Source organism: Ahaetulla prasina, chromosome 1 (assembly GCF_028640845.1).
Source record: "Ahaetulla prasina isolate Xishuangbanna chromosome 1, ASM2864084v1, whole genome shotgun sequence".
Lineage (NCBI taxonomy): Eukaryota > Metazoa > Chordata > Lepidosauria > Squamata > Colubridae > Ahaetulla > Ahaetulla prasina.
This window is the reverse complement of record NC_080539.1, coordinates 177,093,074-177,108,097: the sequence shown is the minus strand read 5'-3', so window position 1 is coordinate 177,108,097 and position 15,024 is coordinate 177,093,074. Positions and strand designations below refer to the sequence as shown.

At 37.1% G+C, this 15,024-nt stretch overlaps 2 protein-coding genes across 9 annotated transcripts in view; one reads left to right on the top strand and one right to left on the bottom strand.

The window, feature by feature from the left end:
- UGP2 (UDP-glucose pyrophosphorylase 2) overlaps positions 1 to 15,024 on the top strand; it is a 43,189-nt gene that overhangs the window by 550 nt on the left and 27,615 nt on the right. The window lies entirely within an intron of this gene.
- WDPCP (WD repeat containing planar cell polarity effector) overlaps positions 1 to 15,024 on the bottom strand; it is a 262,122-nt gene that overhangs the window by 236,161 nt on the left and 10,937 nt on the right. For all 8 annotated transcript variants that reach the window (XR_009155037.1, XM_058182505.1, XM_058182449.1 and 5 more), the window contains exon 2: positions 10,942 to 11,078. The gene's annotated coding sequence lies outside the window, so the exon portion shown is untranslated. The remainder of the gene's footprint in view (positions 1 to 10,941; positions 11,079 to 15,024) is intronic.

Sequence of the window (15,024 nt, the reverse complement as noted above, 5' to 3'; positions counted from 1 at the left end):
ATATTAGTACAGCACTTTCAAAATAATAAGCAAATTGTGTGGTCATACCACCTACATAGTAGTAAGATTAATCTTTATTATGGTCACTAACCAGCAAATCACACAGCCTATTTATTTATTTATTTATTTTGTCACAACATCATACAAAAAGATTATATAGTATATACACATATAAACATATATAGGAAGAAGAAAAGAAAAACAATAGGACAGGAACGGTAGGCACGTTTGTGCGCTTATGCACGCCCCTTATGGTCCTCTTAGGAATGGGGTGAGGTCAATAGTAGAAAGTTTTTGGTTAAAGCTTTTAGGATTATGGGAAGAGACCACAGAGTCTGGTAAAGTATTCCAAGCACTGATGATTCTGTTGCAGAAGTCATATTTTCTGCAATCTAGATTAAAGCGGTTTACATTAAGTTTAAATCTATTGGTTGCCCTTGTATTATTGCAATTAAAGCTGAAGTAGTCTTTGACAGGAAGGACATTACAATAGATGATTCTGTGAGTTAAACTTAGGTCTTGTCGAAGGCGACGGAGTTCCACGTTTTCTAAGCCTAGGATTTCAAGTCTGGTGGGATAAGGTATTTTGTTGTTTTCAGAGGAATGGAGAACTCTTCTTGTAAAATATTTCTGGACACGTTCAATTTTATTGATGTCAGAGATGTGGTGAGGGTTCCAAACAGGCGAGCTGTATTCTAGAATTGGTCTAGCAAATGTTTTATATGCTCTGGTTAGTAGTGTGGTGTTTTTGGAAAAGAAGCTACGCAAAATTAGGTTTACAACTCTTAGAGCTTTTTGCTATGTAGTTGCAGTGGGCTTTGGCACTTAGATCATTTGACATGAAAACTCCAAGGTCTTTAACGGGATGGGGTCGTCTGTAAGGTAATGTCCATCTAGTATGTACTTAGTTTTAGAGTTCTTTTTCCTATATGTAAGACTGAGCATTTGCTGGTTGAAATTTGAGCTGCCAATTTTAGACCAAGCGGTTAGATGGTCAAGGTCGTTTTGAATGATAGAAGTGTTGTCTGTGGTGTTAAATAGTTTGACATCGTCAGCAAAGAGAACACAATTACTTGAGATATGGTCACAAAGATCATTAATGTATAGAATAAAGAGTGTTGGTCCAAGGACGCTGCCTTGAGGAACGCCACTCTTGACAGGAACAGGATTTGATAAAGCATTGCCAATTTTGACCACTTGTTGTCTGTTAGACAGAAAAGCAGATATCCATTTGTGGAGGGGTCCTGAGATGCCATAGGATGTTAGTTTAAGGAGAAGTTTATCGTGTACTACTGAGTCAAAAGCTTTGCAGAAGTCTATGTAGATTGCATCTATTGATTTGCCTTGATCTAGATTTGAAGTCCATATGCTTTTGCAGTGGAGAAGTTGTAAGTTACATGATAATTTTTTCCTGAAACCAAATTGTTTGTTGGAGAGTAGGTTGCTAGTTTCTAAGTGTGAGGTAATGGATTGATTGATGATAGATTCCATGATTTTGCAGGTGACGAGCAAAGGGATATGGGACTGTTGTTTTCGACAAAGCTGGGGTCTCCTTTTTTGAAGATGGGGATGACTGTGGCTAGTGACCAAAGTTTGGGAAGAGAACTGGTAGTGAAAGCTTTATCAAAGATAATACTTAGGGGTTCAGCTATATTAATGGAAAGTTTTTTTAAGAAATATGCACATAGACCATCAGGTCCAATAGAAAGCGATGGTTTTAAGTTGTGAAGAGCTTTACCAACGTTGTCTTCTGTGAAATCTATATGAGTTAAATCATCATAGTCATTGCTGGTTCGTTTGTGGAATGTTGGATATGTGTTATCGGAGTTAACAAAAACTGAGCCAAAGAAAATGTTGAAGAGGTTTGCTTTGACTGTTTCGTCATTGCATTCTTTGTTGTTAGAATCTTTTAGTGGTGGGATGGATCTTGAATCTTTAAGTTTACTGTTGACAAAATTATAAAAGGCACGATTGAATTTGTGCGTAGAAGGTTCTCTTCTTGCTTGGTGTGGTAATTTGTGCATTCAGTTTTATTTGGTTGCATATGTTTCTGTAGCAGTTTCTGAAGTTTGTAACATAGCCTTTTTGTTTCTTTTCAGAGGATTTTTTTTGATTGAAGCTTTTTATTGATATGGGTAGTTTGTTTTCTTGGACATGGTAGTCATTCATGGTACATATAATTTAATGACTCTATTGATTTCAAGTAGGAAGACTCTATAGAGGTCATCAGCGGTTATGCAGGTTGCAAACAGATTTTGCCAGTTCAGAAATGAAAGATCGTTGTTTATAAGGTCGTAATTGGCTTTCTTGAAGTTGTAGTTGGGAGTTCTGTTGTTATGACGATTTAAGTATGGACGTATATTGAGACGAAAATCAATCATGCAGTGGTCACTGTTTGAAAAAGGTTCTTTAATTTGTAGTCCGTAAATTGAGTTTGGATTGTTGCAGAAGATGAGGTCAAGGCAGTTGTTGAGTCTTGTATTGTTAGTTACAAGTTGTTCAAGACCTAGGTTTGTAACAGCGTTGTATAGTGTAGTATGGATTGGGTCAGTTGAACATTCATTGGTTGTCCAGTTAATGAGAGGTAGATTTAAGTCACCCAGGAAGATGAGAGGGTATGGGCAAGAGGTAGCCCATGTTAGCATTGAGGTTAGCATATTTGCGTGGGTAATGTCATAGTCGGGGCTCTGTAGCATAGTAAGAATCAAGAGTAGTGTCAAGGGATAGGTCGATACTATAGTTTCAGGAAGAGAGAGTTTATGTGCTACTTGGATATTTTTAGATTCAGTGTCTTTTGTAAAGATAGCCACTCCACCACCTCTTCGGTTTTCCCGATCTGATCGATAGACTTGATATTCTTTGTTTGAGATAATGGAGTCAGGAAGGGATGAATTCAGCCATGTTTCACAAACAAAAATGATATCAAATGTGCCACTGTTTAATAAGAGGATAAATTCAGGTAATTTGTTGACTATGCTTCTTGCATTTATCAATTTGCATTTGAGATCTGATATGATTGGTGTTGAAGAGGTAAGGGGCGTGCACACCTAGTTTTGGGTGTTAGTAGGTTGGGGGTTGTGTACAATAGATGGTTGTATAGATGGTTGGATGGTAGTTTGGATGTTTGGATGGATGGTTGTTTGGATGGCTGGTTGGGTGGATTGTTGGGTGGCTGTTTGGATGGCTGATTGGATGGCTGGTTGGATGGCTGTTTGGATGGCTGGTTGGATGGTTGTTTGGATGGCTGGTTGGATGGCTGTTGGTTGGATGGCTGGTAAGATGGTTGGTTGAATGGGAGGTAGGGGGATGGGTACTTGATTGAATACTGGGATGGCTGGTTGATTGTTATGGGTGATGGGGGGTTTGGAGGTGATTTTTTGATTGCAGGTTTTATTTTTTATGCAATCAGCATGGTAGTCGATGTATAGGTTGGATTCACCATTGTCTTGTCTTCTTTTAAGTTCTGTGCGAAGTTCACGATAACGTATCCGTTGTAGAAAGGATAGATCAGGACGTGATCTAAGTTTACTGTAGGTAGGGTTGGATTTAGCAATTGAGTTTATAGTATTTATGAATTTGCGTTTACTGTCCTCATTAGTGCATGTGACTCTACAAAATCTTGGTGCTGTTGTCCCATCGCTGTTTTTATATTCTGGTCCATCTCTGGAGACAGCAATTATTTCATTTGGGGAGATGGTTGATGAATTATAATTTCCAATGATGTTGTGCCTACTTCTTAAAAGAATAAAATAAAAGAAACCAAGGCATTGGAAGAGAAAACATAAACATTACTTGGGGAAAAAATACAATGCCTAAAATATAGAGTGCTTCTAAAACATCAATAAGTGTGCTTATAGCAAGTTATTACAATGCAGTGAGTATAGGATTTTTTTCTTCTATTTACTTATGCTTGGTTCTCAGAGACTGCCTGGACAAGTCCCTGCATTTTTCTTGGTAAAGTTTTTCAGAAGTGGTTTGCCATTGTCTCTTTCTTAGGATTGAGAGAAAGTAACTGGCTTGTGATTACCCAGCTGGCTTCATGCCTAAAATGGGACTAGAACAGAGGTAGGTTTCAGCAGGTTCTGACCAGTTCTGGTGAACCGGTAACAGAAATTTTGAGTAGTTAGGAAAACCGGTAGTAAAAATTTTGACTGGTCCCGCCCCCTCTATTCTCTGCCTCCCAAGTCCCAGCTGATTGGAAGGAAATGGGGATTTTGCAGTAACCTTTCCCTGGAGTGGGGAGGGAATGGAGATGTTACAGTATCCTTCCCCTGGAGTGGGGTGGGAATGGAGATTTTACAGTATCCTTCCCCTGCCAAGCCCACCAAGTGACGCCCACCAAGCCATGCCACGCCACCAAGCCACACCCACAGAACTGGTAGAAAATTTTTTGAAACCCATCACTGGACTAGAACTCCCAGGTCTCCCAGTTTCTAACCTGATGTCTTATCCGCTATTCCAAACTGGCTCTTTAAAAGTACAGCCTAGATAATATAAAAAAAGCGACAAATTAATTAGTAAAATTACCTTGAGTTCTACTTATAAGATATTAAGTTATTATATATTTACATGAGTTTTTATGAATGTAAAGTTATATAAATAAGTATATTGGTTAGTGACAAATAAACAGCAGAATTAAATCCTTGGTTCAATAAAAGAGACTGAGATGAACAAAATGAAACTACCGTATATACTCGAATATAAGCCGATCCGAGTATAAGCCGAGGTCCCCAATTTTACCCCAAAAAACTGGGGTAAACTGGGGACTCGAGTATAAGCCGAGGGAGGGAAATGAGGCAGCTACCGGTCAGGGAAAGCCTCCCTCCCTCAGCCGAGAAGGCTGGCGGCTCCCCCGCCCCGCCCTCTCACTGCACCGGCAGGGTTTCCCCGCGCTAATGCAAAAGCCCGCTAAGTTTGCACCATCCGGTATAATGTGAAAAAAAGGAAAAAAAAAAACTCGAGTATAAGCCGTATATACTCGAGTATAAGCCGAGGGGACGTTTTTCAGCACAAAAAACGTGCTGAAAAACTCGGCTTATACTCGAGTATATACGGTATACCTTAATTTAAAAAAATAGTTTCCTACATAGCACAATGGTAGCTGAAATAAACTTTGTAGCTTTCCTGGTGTTGGATTCTAGTTTGACAGCAAGGTACAAAGAAGACAAAAAGGGAAAGCAAAGGGGACTTCTATTGACAGATGGAAGTTATTATAAAAGGCATCAAAGGAAAACATAAGTAAGGTCTCAGATTCCTCCACAGCAAAATTACAACTTTATTCTACAAAAAAAATGTTATATTCCACCACCACCACCACCCCATATTGCACAGAACAAGGTACTAAAATACACTAAAGAAGAAACTGTCCTGCATAAAGGGTGGGTTTGAGTTTATTTATTTTTAATTTCTAATTAGCTTTAATAATTAGCTAGTCTTTTATTATGTACTGCAACTTTGGGGGCCTGGTATACCCTGTCCCATCTAAAAAGCTACATAAAACACTAATTAGAATAGAGCAGAATTAACAGAGTTGGAAGGGAACTTGAAGATCATCTAGTCCAATCCCCTGCTCAAGCAGTAGACCCTATACCATTTCTGACAAATGGCTGTCCAGTCTCCTCTTCCTCCTCCTCCTCCTTCCCTATTGCTGGATTGAAGCTCTCACTTTTAGAAGCCCATCTTTACTTTAGGTCATAATTACTTTAGGTTTGTTTACTGAAAACGTATCTAATTGGTGTTTATTCAATAAAATACATCAAAGCAAAGCACTGTGATTTAGTTTATAGGAATGGAATTAATACTTTCTGAACTTTATTTTTGTTGTGACCAAGGCCCAAGTAGTGATTATCAAACACAATTAATCCTGAACAAATTTATTTTATTAAAACAGCTTAGAATTAATCCATTCTCACCTTAGTCCAAAACAAATTCTTTATAAACAGTCCTGGCCTTATCACCAACCTTTGTTGTCTTTGGCAACCTGCCAAAGGCTTCTCTTGGCAAAAACCCCACCAAGTTCAAGAGATGCTGACAAGAAGCAATGGAATAAACGTTGCTTTTCCACAAAGAACCCAACGGCTTGTTGCTGCTCTCTTAAGCCTTATTGGAGTGGCAAATCATCTTCTGGCCTTACTCCAGAGTCGTCCTTTTTGCTTCAGCTGCTCTTGCCTTCTGGCAGCTCTTCTCATGCATGCACTAGGAACAGGCTCTTCTTCCTCTCTCCTGTCCGCCTCTGGAGGCTCCAGAGTCTATGCATCGCTCCCAGATGGCCCTGGCTCCCTCGTCCGGGCCTTCCCCTGACTTCAGGACTGGCCCATTGTCCTCCCCAGCCTCCTCACTGTCTGACTCCACTGCCAGTTCCTCAGGCTGCTGGTGGACCACAACAGTTTTTTTGTGTACTTGTAAATACCTGTATATTATTAATTTTGTACTTATATTCCATCTAAAAGCTAAACTATTTCAAGATAATTTTAACAATAAGTCTTACAAATAGAGAAATGGAGATTTAATCAGAAACAGACATTGGATGTAGTTGCTAATTGATGTTTCATTATCTTACATAGTTTAAAATAACTTCACAGTTGATTAATGGAAGGCATATGGTAAAACATTTATCATTAGAAATTTATTTATTTATTTAAAAATTGTATACTGTATTCTGCACGAGTCAAAAAGACTCACATCCTCATTTCCTGGACATAAATTGTTTCAACTTCTACCCTCATAATGATGCTATAGGGCTCTGCACACAAGAACAACTAGACACAAAGACAGTTTACCCTTGAATGCCATCACTCTGCTAAACAATTGATTCCCACCACACTGTCAAACTATTTACTAAATCTGTATTACTATTATTCTTCTCATCCTTCCTATTACCTATCTCCTCCCACTTATGACTATAATCTTGTTGCTTGTATTTTTACGATTTATACTGTTTTATTTAGGTTCTTAGTACGATTTGATTGCTTATTTAGTATTCTAAGACTATCACTAAGTATTGTATCTTATTATTCTTGATGAATGTATTTTTTTATGTACACTGAGAGCATATGTACCAAAGACAAATTCCTTGTGTATCCAATCACATTTGGCCAATAAAGAATTCTATATTCTATATTCTATCTATGATGCAATAGCTTGGATAGCATTTAAAAGCTCTCATAGTGGATGGAATGTGGGAACAATATCTTTCAATGGTGTAAATAATTATATTGTGGAAAATTGCATTGTTCCATATGATTTTATGCTTTTAAGATTACCCTTGGATTTCTTTCATAGAAAAAGTCCCTGTTGGACTAGGTCAAATAGAGTGGCATATAATCCCCACAGTGGCCAGTGAAATGCCCTTCAGAAGCAGGTCATGAAATTGAAATGTTGCCTGTCACACATTCAGTACCTATAAGTGATTTATTTTAATTCTTGTAATCATAAATATTTATGCAGCGTTGTTATTCTACAATTGGAATTAATTCAGTGAATAACCAATAATCATTTCTAGCACAACATAAAAGCCAGGTAAGGATTTTAAAATATAAACAGATGAATGGAAAAATTTAGAAGAGGCAGACAAATAAGCAGAAGTGAGAGGTCAAAAACAATAGAGAAATTGAGTCAACTGGAAAATTAAAGAAAAAGCTTCTGCTGAAAAAGAGATAACCACACTAAAATTCTCAAAAGAATTTGTGGTTTGCAAATTAAATAATTTGTGGAAAGTTACAAATGACTTATGATATAAAAAATAAAACTGCACGAGGACTTTGCAAACTCTCTGTATAAACAATATGAATATGGAAATGTAATATTTGAAATGGTTTTTCTATTGTATGTAAGCGTGCCTGTTGTAATGCTAACTACATAACATATTGTAAACTTTTTTTGTCATTATTTAAAATTTGCTTATGTTTCTTCTTCCTTAAAATGCAAATGCATTCATGTATATAACTTCAAATGCAGGAATAAAAGAATGGAATCAGTAAGTCTGTTTAGCATTTCCAGAAGAAAAACATGTTTTGTTTTATCAATGCAGGTATTGTACCAGGTTACTCTTATTTCCTGAAAAAGATCTCCTGGTTGTTTCCTGTGCAGAGTTGACTTTTCAACAGCATTTATTAAATTGCTGAGCTAAAGTTGTTCTGAAGTAAAATATCAACATGAAAACAATGAATTTCTCCAGCTGCAGACAGAACAAAGTAATTTAAAACGTCAGTGAAGGAACGTAAATTCCTAATTTACTTGTAAATGCACATGTCATTGAATGAACGTGAAAGCTGTAATTGAATAGGAGTCCTGAAAAATAATCCCTGATGAATTTGTTGATAATTTTGGGAGAAACCAGATCTTTTTTTAAAAAAGAGATGTTCATAAAACTTAATAATAATAATAACCTCATGGGTGAACGTTGTTGGATAGTGTTACTTCCAACCAATCTAACTTGTCCTAGAAAAAGTGACAAGTCACAAGTATTTGACAGAATTGGAAGGGACCTTGGAGATCTTCTAATCCATCCCTTTGCTCAAGCAGGAGATTGGACAAATGACTGTCCAATCTTTTCTTAAAAGCCTCCAGTGATGGAGCACCCACCACTTCTGAAAGCAAGCTGTTCCACTGATTAATTGCTCTCACTGTTAGGAAATTTCTCCTTAGTTCTCAAGGTTGCTTCTCTCCTTGATTAGTTTCCATTCATTGCTTCTTGTCCTGCCTTCTATCTATTCTGCTATCCACCAGCAAACCATTTCAGTTTAAACTATGCATTCTGCACAAATATGATTCCAGGACTCATGGCTTTTGCTTGGTTGAATATACTAATCTGCTTGGGTGGGATGGGGTGTTGGACTAGATAACCTACAAATTCCCTTCCAACTCTGTTAGTCTGAGATAATCAGTAGCAGTATTGTTACTATTTTATTTATTTATTTATTTTGTCACAACATCATACAAAAAAGATTATATAGTATATAAACATATATATGAGTAAATATTAGGAGGTATAAGCATATATATATATATATATATAGGAAGAAGAAAAGGAAAAAAAACAATAGGACAGGAATGGTAGGCACATTTGTGCGCTTATGCACGCCCCTTATGGTCCTCTTAGGAATGGGGTGAGGTCAATAGTAGAAAGTTTTTGGTTAAAGCTTTTAGGATTATGAGAAGAGACCACAGAATCAGGTAAAGTATTCCAAGCACTGATGATTCTGTTACAGAAGTCATATTTTCTGCAATCTAGATTAAAGCGGTTAACATTAAGTTTAAATCTGTTGGTTGCTCTTGTATTATTGCAATTAAAGCTGAAGTAGTTTTTAACAGGAAGGACATTACAATAGATGATTCTATGAGTTAAACTTAGGTCTTGTCGAAGGCGACGGAGTTCCAAGTTTTCTAAGCCTAGGATTTCAAGTCTGGTGGGATAAGGTATTTTGTTGTTTTCAGAGGAATTGAGAACTCTTCTTGTAAAATATTTCTGGACACGTTCAGAGAATTAGTCTAGCAAATGTTTTATATGCTCTGGTTAGTAGTGTGGTGTTTTTGGAAAAGAAGCTACGTAAGATTAGGTTTACAACTCTTAGAGCTTTTTTTGCTATGTAGTTGCAGTGGGCTTTGGCACTTAGATTATTTGACATGAAAACTCCAAGGTCTACTAACTGGGAATAAGACTGAAACATTGATAGTGAATTTTGTTGCTCACCTTCTTTAATTTTTTGTGGTTTCTTAAAGCTACATTTTGTTCCCAAAGTGCTTAAACATCACAATGAAGAAAAATCTAAACCAAATATTTAATTTTTTGTATTTTAAAGAAGCCATTCAAAGGTTATTTGAGACATTAGCACTAAAAACAGAGTAAGAAGCCTCTAGGGTTTTTAAAAAACTATTTTCCTTCAAGAGATGAATGAGTAGTTTGATAAAGTAGTCAAATTGAACTCTTTGTAGTTTAGAAGCTTAATAGATATAAATAAAAAGGAACAACTTTATCTGAAAGGTTTTTCTGTTATAAAAGATCAACAAAGTGTGTCATATGCATTAATTATTTCCATAAATAAATAATATGTCTCCATGTTCTATTACGGAGAATAATAAATCAATCCATCTCTCTCATACACAATAGAATTTCAATAGGTATGTGAAGCAGTGACAAGGAGGAATATTGTTATTTGTTTATCTATTTAAATTTATGATAACTCAGCTCCAATGGAGTTTTATACACTCTGAAAACTATCACAAAAAACAAAACAAAAAAAAAACAGGTAAATTACAACATTATAAAAATACAAAGGGACCTTATATGATATCCAGTATAAGTTTATTTATTTATTTATTTATTTATTTATTTATTTATTAAATTTTTATAGTAACTGCTAGTTACTAATTAACATATTATTTGCCAACATGTCCCAGATAATTAATAATGAACAAACTAGGCTAAGCATTACACAATTGTGGCAGAAGAGCTGCCTTTTACATTACTTGTACCTAAGATCTAATGTGAATTTTATTAAAGTATAGCAATTTATATTAGCAATATTTATATTTTAATAATAAGAGACACATATTTTTAAATCTGTTTAGGAGAATAATTACGTACTAATCTTTCCCATGTCTGTTTTTCCTTCATGGCTTATATCCAAGAGGAAAGGAATTGTATTTATACATATTATATTACCATTTCTGCTGTTGACTGCAATTTATTCTCAAGATTTTTCAGATTCATGAGATACACTGCACTTCAGTATAGTTTAAGTGCAAGCAGGAATTACAAGCTAGTAAAAAACATTTCCCTCAAATGGTATTAAATTTCATATATGCTACGGTTTCATTAAGAGGACTTCCTCCTGTCATCTCTGCTATGTTGGCTTCCAAAGAAAAACATCACCTTCGTGGTGAAATTTCGACCTCATTTTGTTTGCGTTACAAAAAGAAAAAGAAAAAAGAGGCACTTACCAAACACAGGTAGCCTTGACATCAGATTTATTTCCTCTCCTGCATTTATAGAGGGGCCAGGGATTATCATGCTGATAATAAGCATTCCATTGTGGGTCTCCGGCATTCTCATTTTGAGAAATCCAATCATGACACATCTGGAAAATATCAAGTTGCAGAAAGCTGATGAACAAAATCCTTTCAGATTGGCTTTTGATGTGCCTGCAGCTATTTTAGCGAGATGGAATTTTAAATATCTCTGTAATTGTGAGTTCCCTCAACAGTGCTAGGTCCTAAATGATGAGTGCAGTTTTTGTTCTGTTTTGCAAATTGTGATCCCAACCTATTGCAGTTTGTAAATCAAAGATTACAGGTAGTTCTCAACTTATGACCAAAGTTACACTGGACCTACATGAGAGTTCTTACAACCGGAATTCAAACTTACAATGGTCAGTCTTCCCTCCCCCGTGGTGGTGTGACTGCACTCTGAGGGCTCGGCATTTGGGCCACATTTATCACCATTTGCAGCATGTGTTTTACAAAATTCTTGCTGAAAGCATTTATTTCTGTTTTTTGGCAAAAATTGGCCCATACCAAACGGTTGGTTTGGTTAACAACTGTGGTATTCGCTTAATAACCACTTAACAATTGCCATGTTTGATTAGAGACCACCACAAAAAAAAGTCATAACATTGGATCGGACCTAATTTATGACCCTGATGCTCCATTACGGTTGTAACTCGAGGACTACCTGTATAAACATTAGCAACAGAGATATGTCAAATGTCTCAGAAGAGGCCCTCCCTAATTTCTTGAACTGTACAGGTAATCAGGGATGGGGGAGAGAAGTACTTTCATACTGCTAGACAAATATAATGTAACCCAACAGTAAAGTTAGAACTAGTATTTCTGGGGTGTGTATTTCTTGTCTGGATTATTTCTCAAGACTGACGGTAGGAAGACAATTACAGCTATGTGGACAATTTCTATACAATCATTGTGACAAAGTATAGCTGTACATTTCTGCAAGAAAGGGTGACGGGGTGGGAGGGAACGACAGATTACAAACTCACCCAAGAAAAATTATGAGGTGTAATATTCATCTCAGTTTGGAGGCAAACCTGAAGCATCAATGAGGTTTCTATTCAGTTTTGCTCATATTGACTCTTCTCAAAAATTGCAAACATATAAATAAAATCTGGAAATGAAACTTTGACTACAGGCTTGCAGGACAACAGAGGACTTTTCATAGAATATTGGTTATGTTTCCAAGGCAAACAAGCAAAAGACAGCAATTCCTCCTGTCTACATGGCACAAAAATATTTGCCAGCCAAGTCAAAATTTATTACTATTTCTTGAAAACACTTTCCTGAACATTGGGTCCAAATTTGACTATTAAAACTGTGATCCCTAGATTTATATAAAAATTTTGCTGAAGAAACCTAATGCAAGATTCAAGTTGCAAGAATGTGCATCTGGCAATAACCAACCGTTAAATCTGATTTTCCCCCCCTCCAGATTCTCGTCCCCTCCCCCCAATAAACGTTAATGAACTGATTTCTCCTAGGGCAATATGGTTCTCTGAAGAGTAACATAGACCCACATAGTGATTATTAAAAATATACTGTGAAATTTACTGCCCTTCACACCATGGTTTAAGAAGCTATATCCAAAGGTCACTGTAATAATATCCTCACTCCAAACAAGCAGAGATTAATAGCACTTGTGGCCATTGTAGTATTTTGGGAACTGTGTATAGTTCACTTAAAAGCAAGATTAAAAACCCCAGCTGAAAAGGTTGCTTCATTGGTACATTTTATACAAATCATTCATTTAGGAGCATATATACCAGTTCACAAGTCTCTCCACTCTTCCCAGCAATTCCCTGATAATTAAATGAGTACAGGTAATCCGCGCTTAATGACTTCACTTAGCAGCAGTTCACAGTTATAATGGATCACTCAAAGTTACTTATAACTCAGTTCTGGAGTTCTGACCAGTGGTGGGTTGCCCCCGGTTTGGACCGGTTCTATCAAACTGGTAGTAAAACTGGCAGGACGCTCTGCCCACTGACCCAAACGTCATCAGGACGTACAGAAACGCGCAGGCACAATGCGAACCAGTAGTAAAGATAAGTAGAACCAGTAGTAAAGATAAGTAGAACCCACCCCTGGTTCTGACGACCCTCCCTGCAAATTCCATGACCACATCTTGGGTGCCTGGCAACTAGTTCACCTTTATGGCCAGTTGCAGCATTCCACAGTCATGTGACCACAATTTAGAAGAGTTTCTGCCAGTCTCCAGCCTTTTCAGCTGGTTTCCTACAACCCCCCCCCCACACAAATAATAGGAATATATATCTTGTGATGTTGTGCATAAGGACTGCCACAGAAATGATTGTGATGTTTGCGTAAGGACTGCCACAAAAAACTGTAAAATCAGGTCTATCATGTGTGTCCCTTGACTTACCATCATCATGATTTATGATGGAAATTCTGGACTCTATGGTGATTGCAAGTCAAGAATTACCTGTAGTTAAATGGGTACAAAGCTAGTAACTATATTGAAATTCATGCAATTATTATTATATAGCACATAGTCGTGAAAGCTGCAGTAAAACAATTAGACATTAAAGGTGGTAAAGGATCTACCATCTTTAGTGCCTATTTATTTTACATAAATACCATATTTTTGCACTATAAGATGCACCTGACCGTGAAGCACACTTAGGTTTATAGGAGGAAAACAAGAAAAAAAAAATCAGGCAGAGCCTGAGAGGACCATAGATAGGTGTCCTCTCATGTGCCAGCTCTGCTTATTTTACTCCTGCACTTCGGAAAAGACACAGAAGAAGCAGGAAATGACAACGACAGAAGAGGTGAGGTTCAGCACTGTAAAAGGACCCTGCTGCTGCGGCCTGGCTACTATTCACCAAAGGATCGGCACCATTTTCACCCACTTTTTTGGGGGGGAAAGTGTGTCTTATGGAGCGAAAAATACGGTATTTATTAAACAAGCCACAATTAGCTGGCATCATACATTATACTAACCCATAGAACATATTGGGCAAACAAATGGGATAATCATAGAGAGTAAAATACCTGTTTCAACTTTTTTTTTTATTTATTGGCCAAGTGTGATTGGACACACAAGGAATTTGTCTTGGTGCATATGCTCTCAGTGTACATAAAAGAAAAGATACCTTCATCAAGGTACAACATTTACAACACAATTGACGATCAATATATCAATATAAATCATAAGGATTGCCAGCAACAAGTTATAGTCATACAGTCATAAGTGGAAAGAAATTGGTGATGGGAACTATGAAACGATTAATAGTAGTGCAGATTCAGTAAATAGTCTGACAGTGTTGAGGGAATTATTTGTTTAGCAGAGTGATGGCCTTCGGGAAAAAACTGTTCTTGTGTCTAGTTGTTCTGGTGTGCAGTGCTCTATAGCGTCGTTTTGAGGGTAGGAGTTGAAACAGTTTATGTCCAGGATGCGAGGGATCTGCAAATATTTTCACGGCCCTCTTCTTGATTCGTGCAGTATACAGGTCCTCAATGGAAGTCAGGTTGGTAGCAATTATTTTTTCTGCAGTTCTTATTATCCTCTGAAGTCTGTGTTTTTCTTGTTGGGTTGCAGAACCGAACCAGACAGTTATAGAGGTGCAAATGACAGACTCAATAATTCCTCTGTAGAATTGGATCAGCAGCTCCTTGGGCAGTTTGAGCTTACTGAGTACACTACAGTATAACCCCAAACAATTACTCAGCTCCTGGATAATTTTTATCAATCATTTTTTTTATTATGGTCGTAGACCAGCCTAAGAAGGATAGAACAGAAACAATTTTAAAAGCTAACAAAATATAGAATACACACGTTTAAAACTTTTCCTCTGGTCCCATGGAAATCTGACTACTAGCAGAAACAGCTTCCCTTATCCCCATTTACACTGGACAAGCTAAAGGATGCTTCCCCCTGTTAACAGTTGGAATTTCTGCTCACCAATGATCCATATTTTGCCACCTATGCGGCACTGATTCCCCGGATGAAAACACAGATGGAAGAAAAGGATGAGCAGGTGCCACATCTCCCCT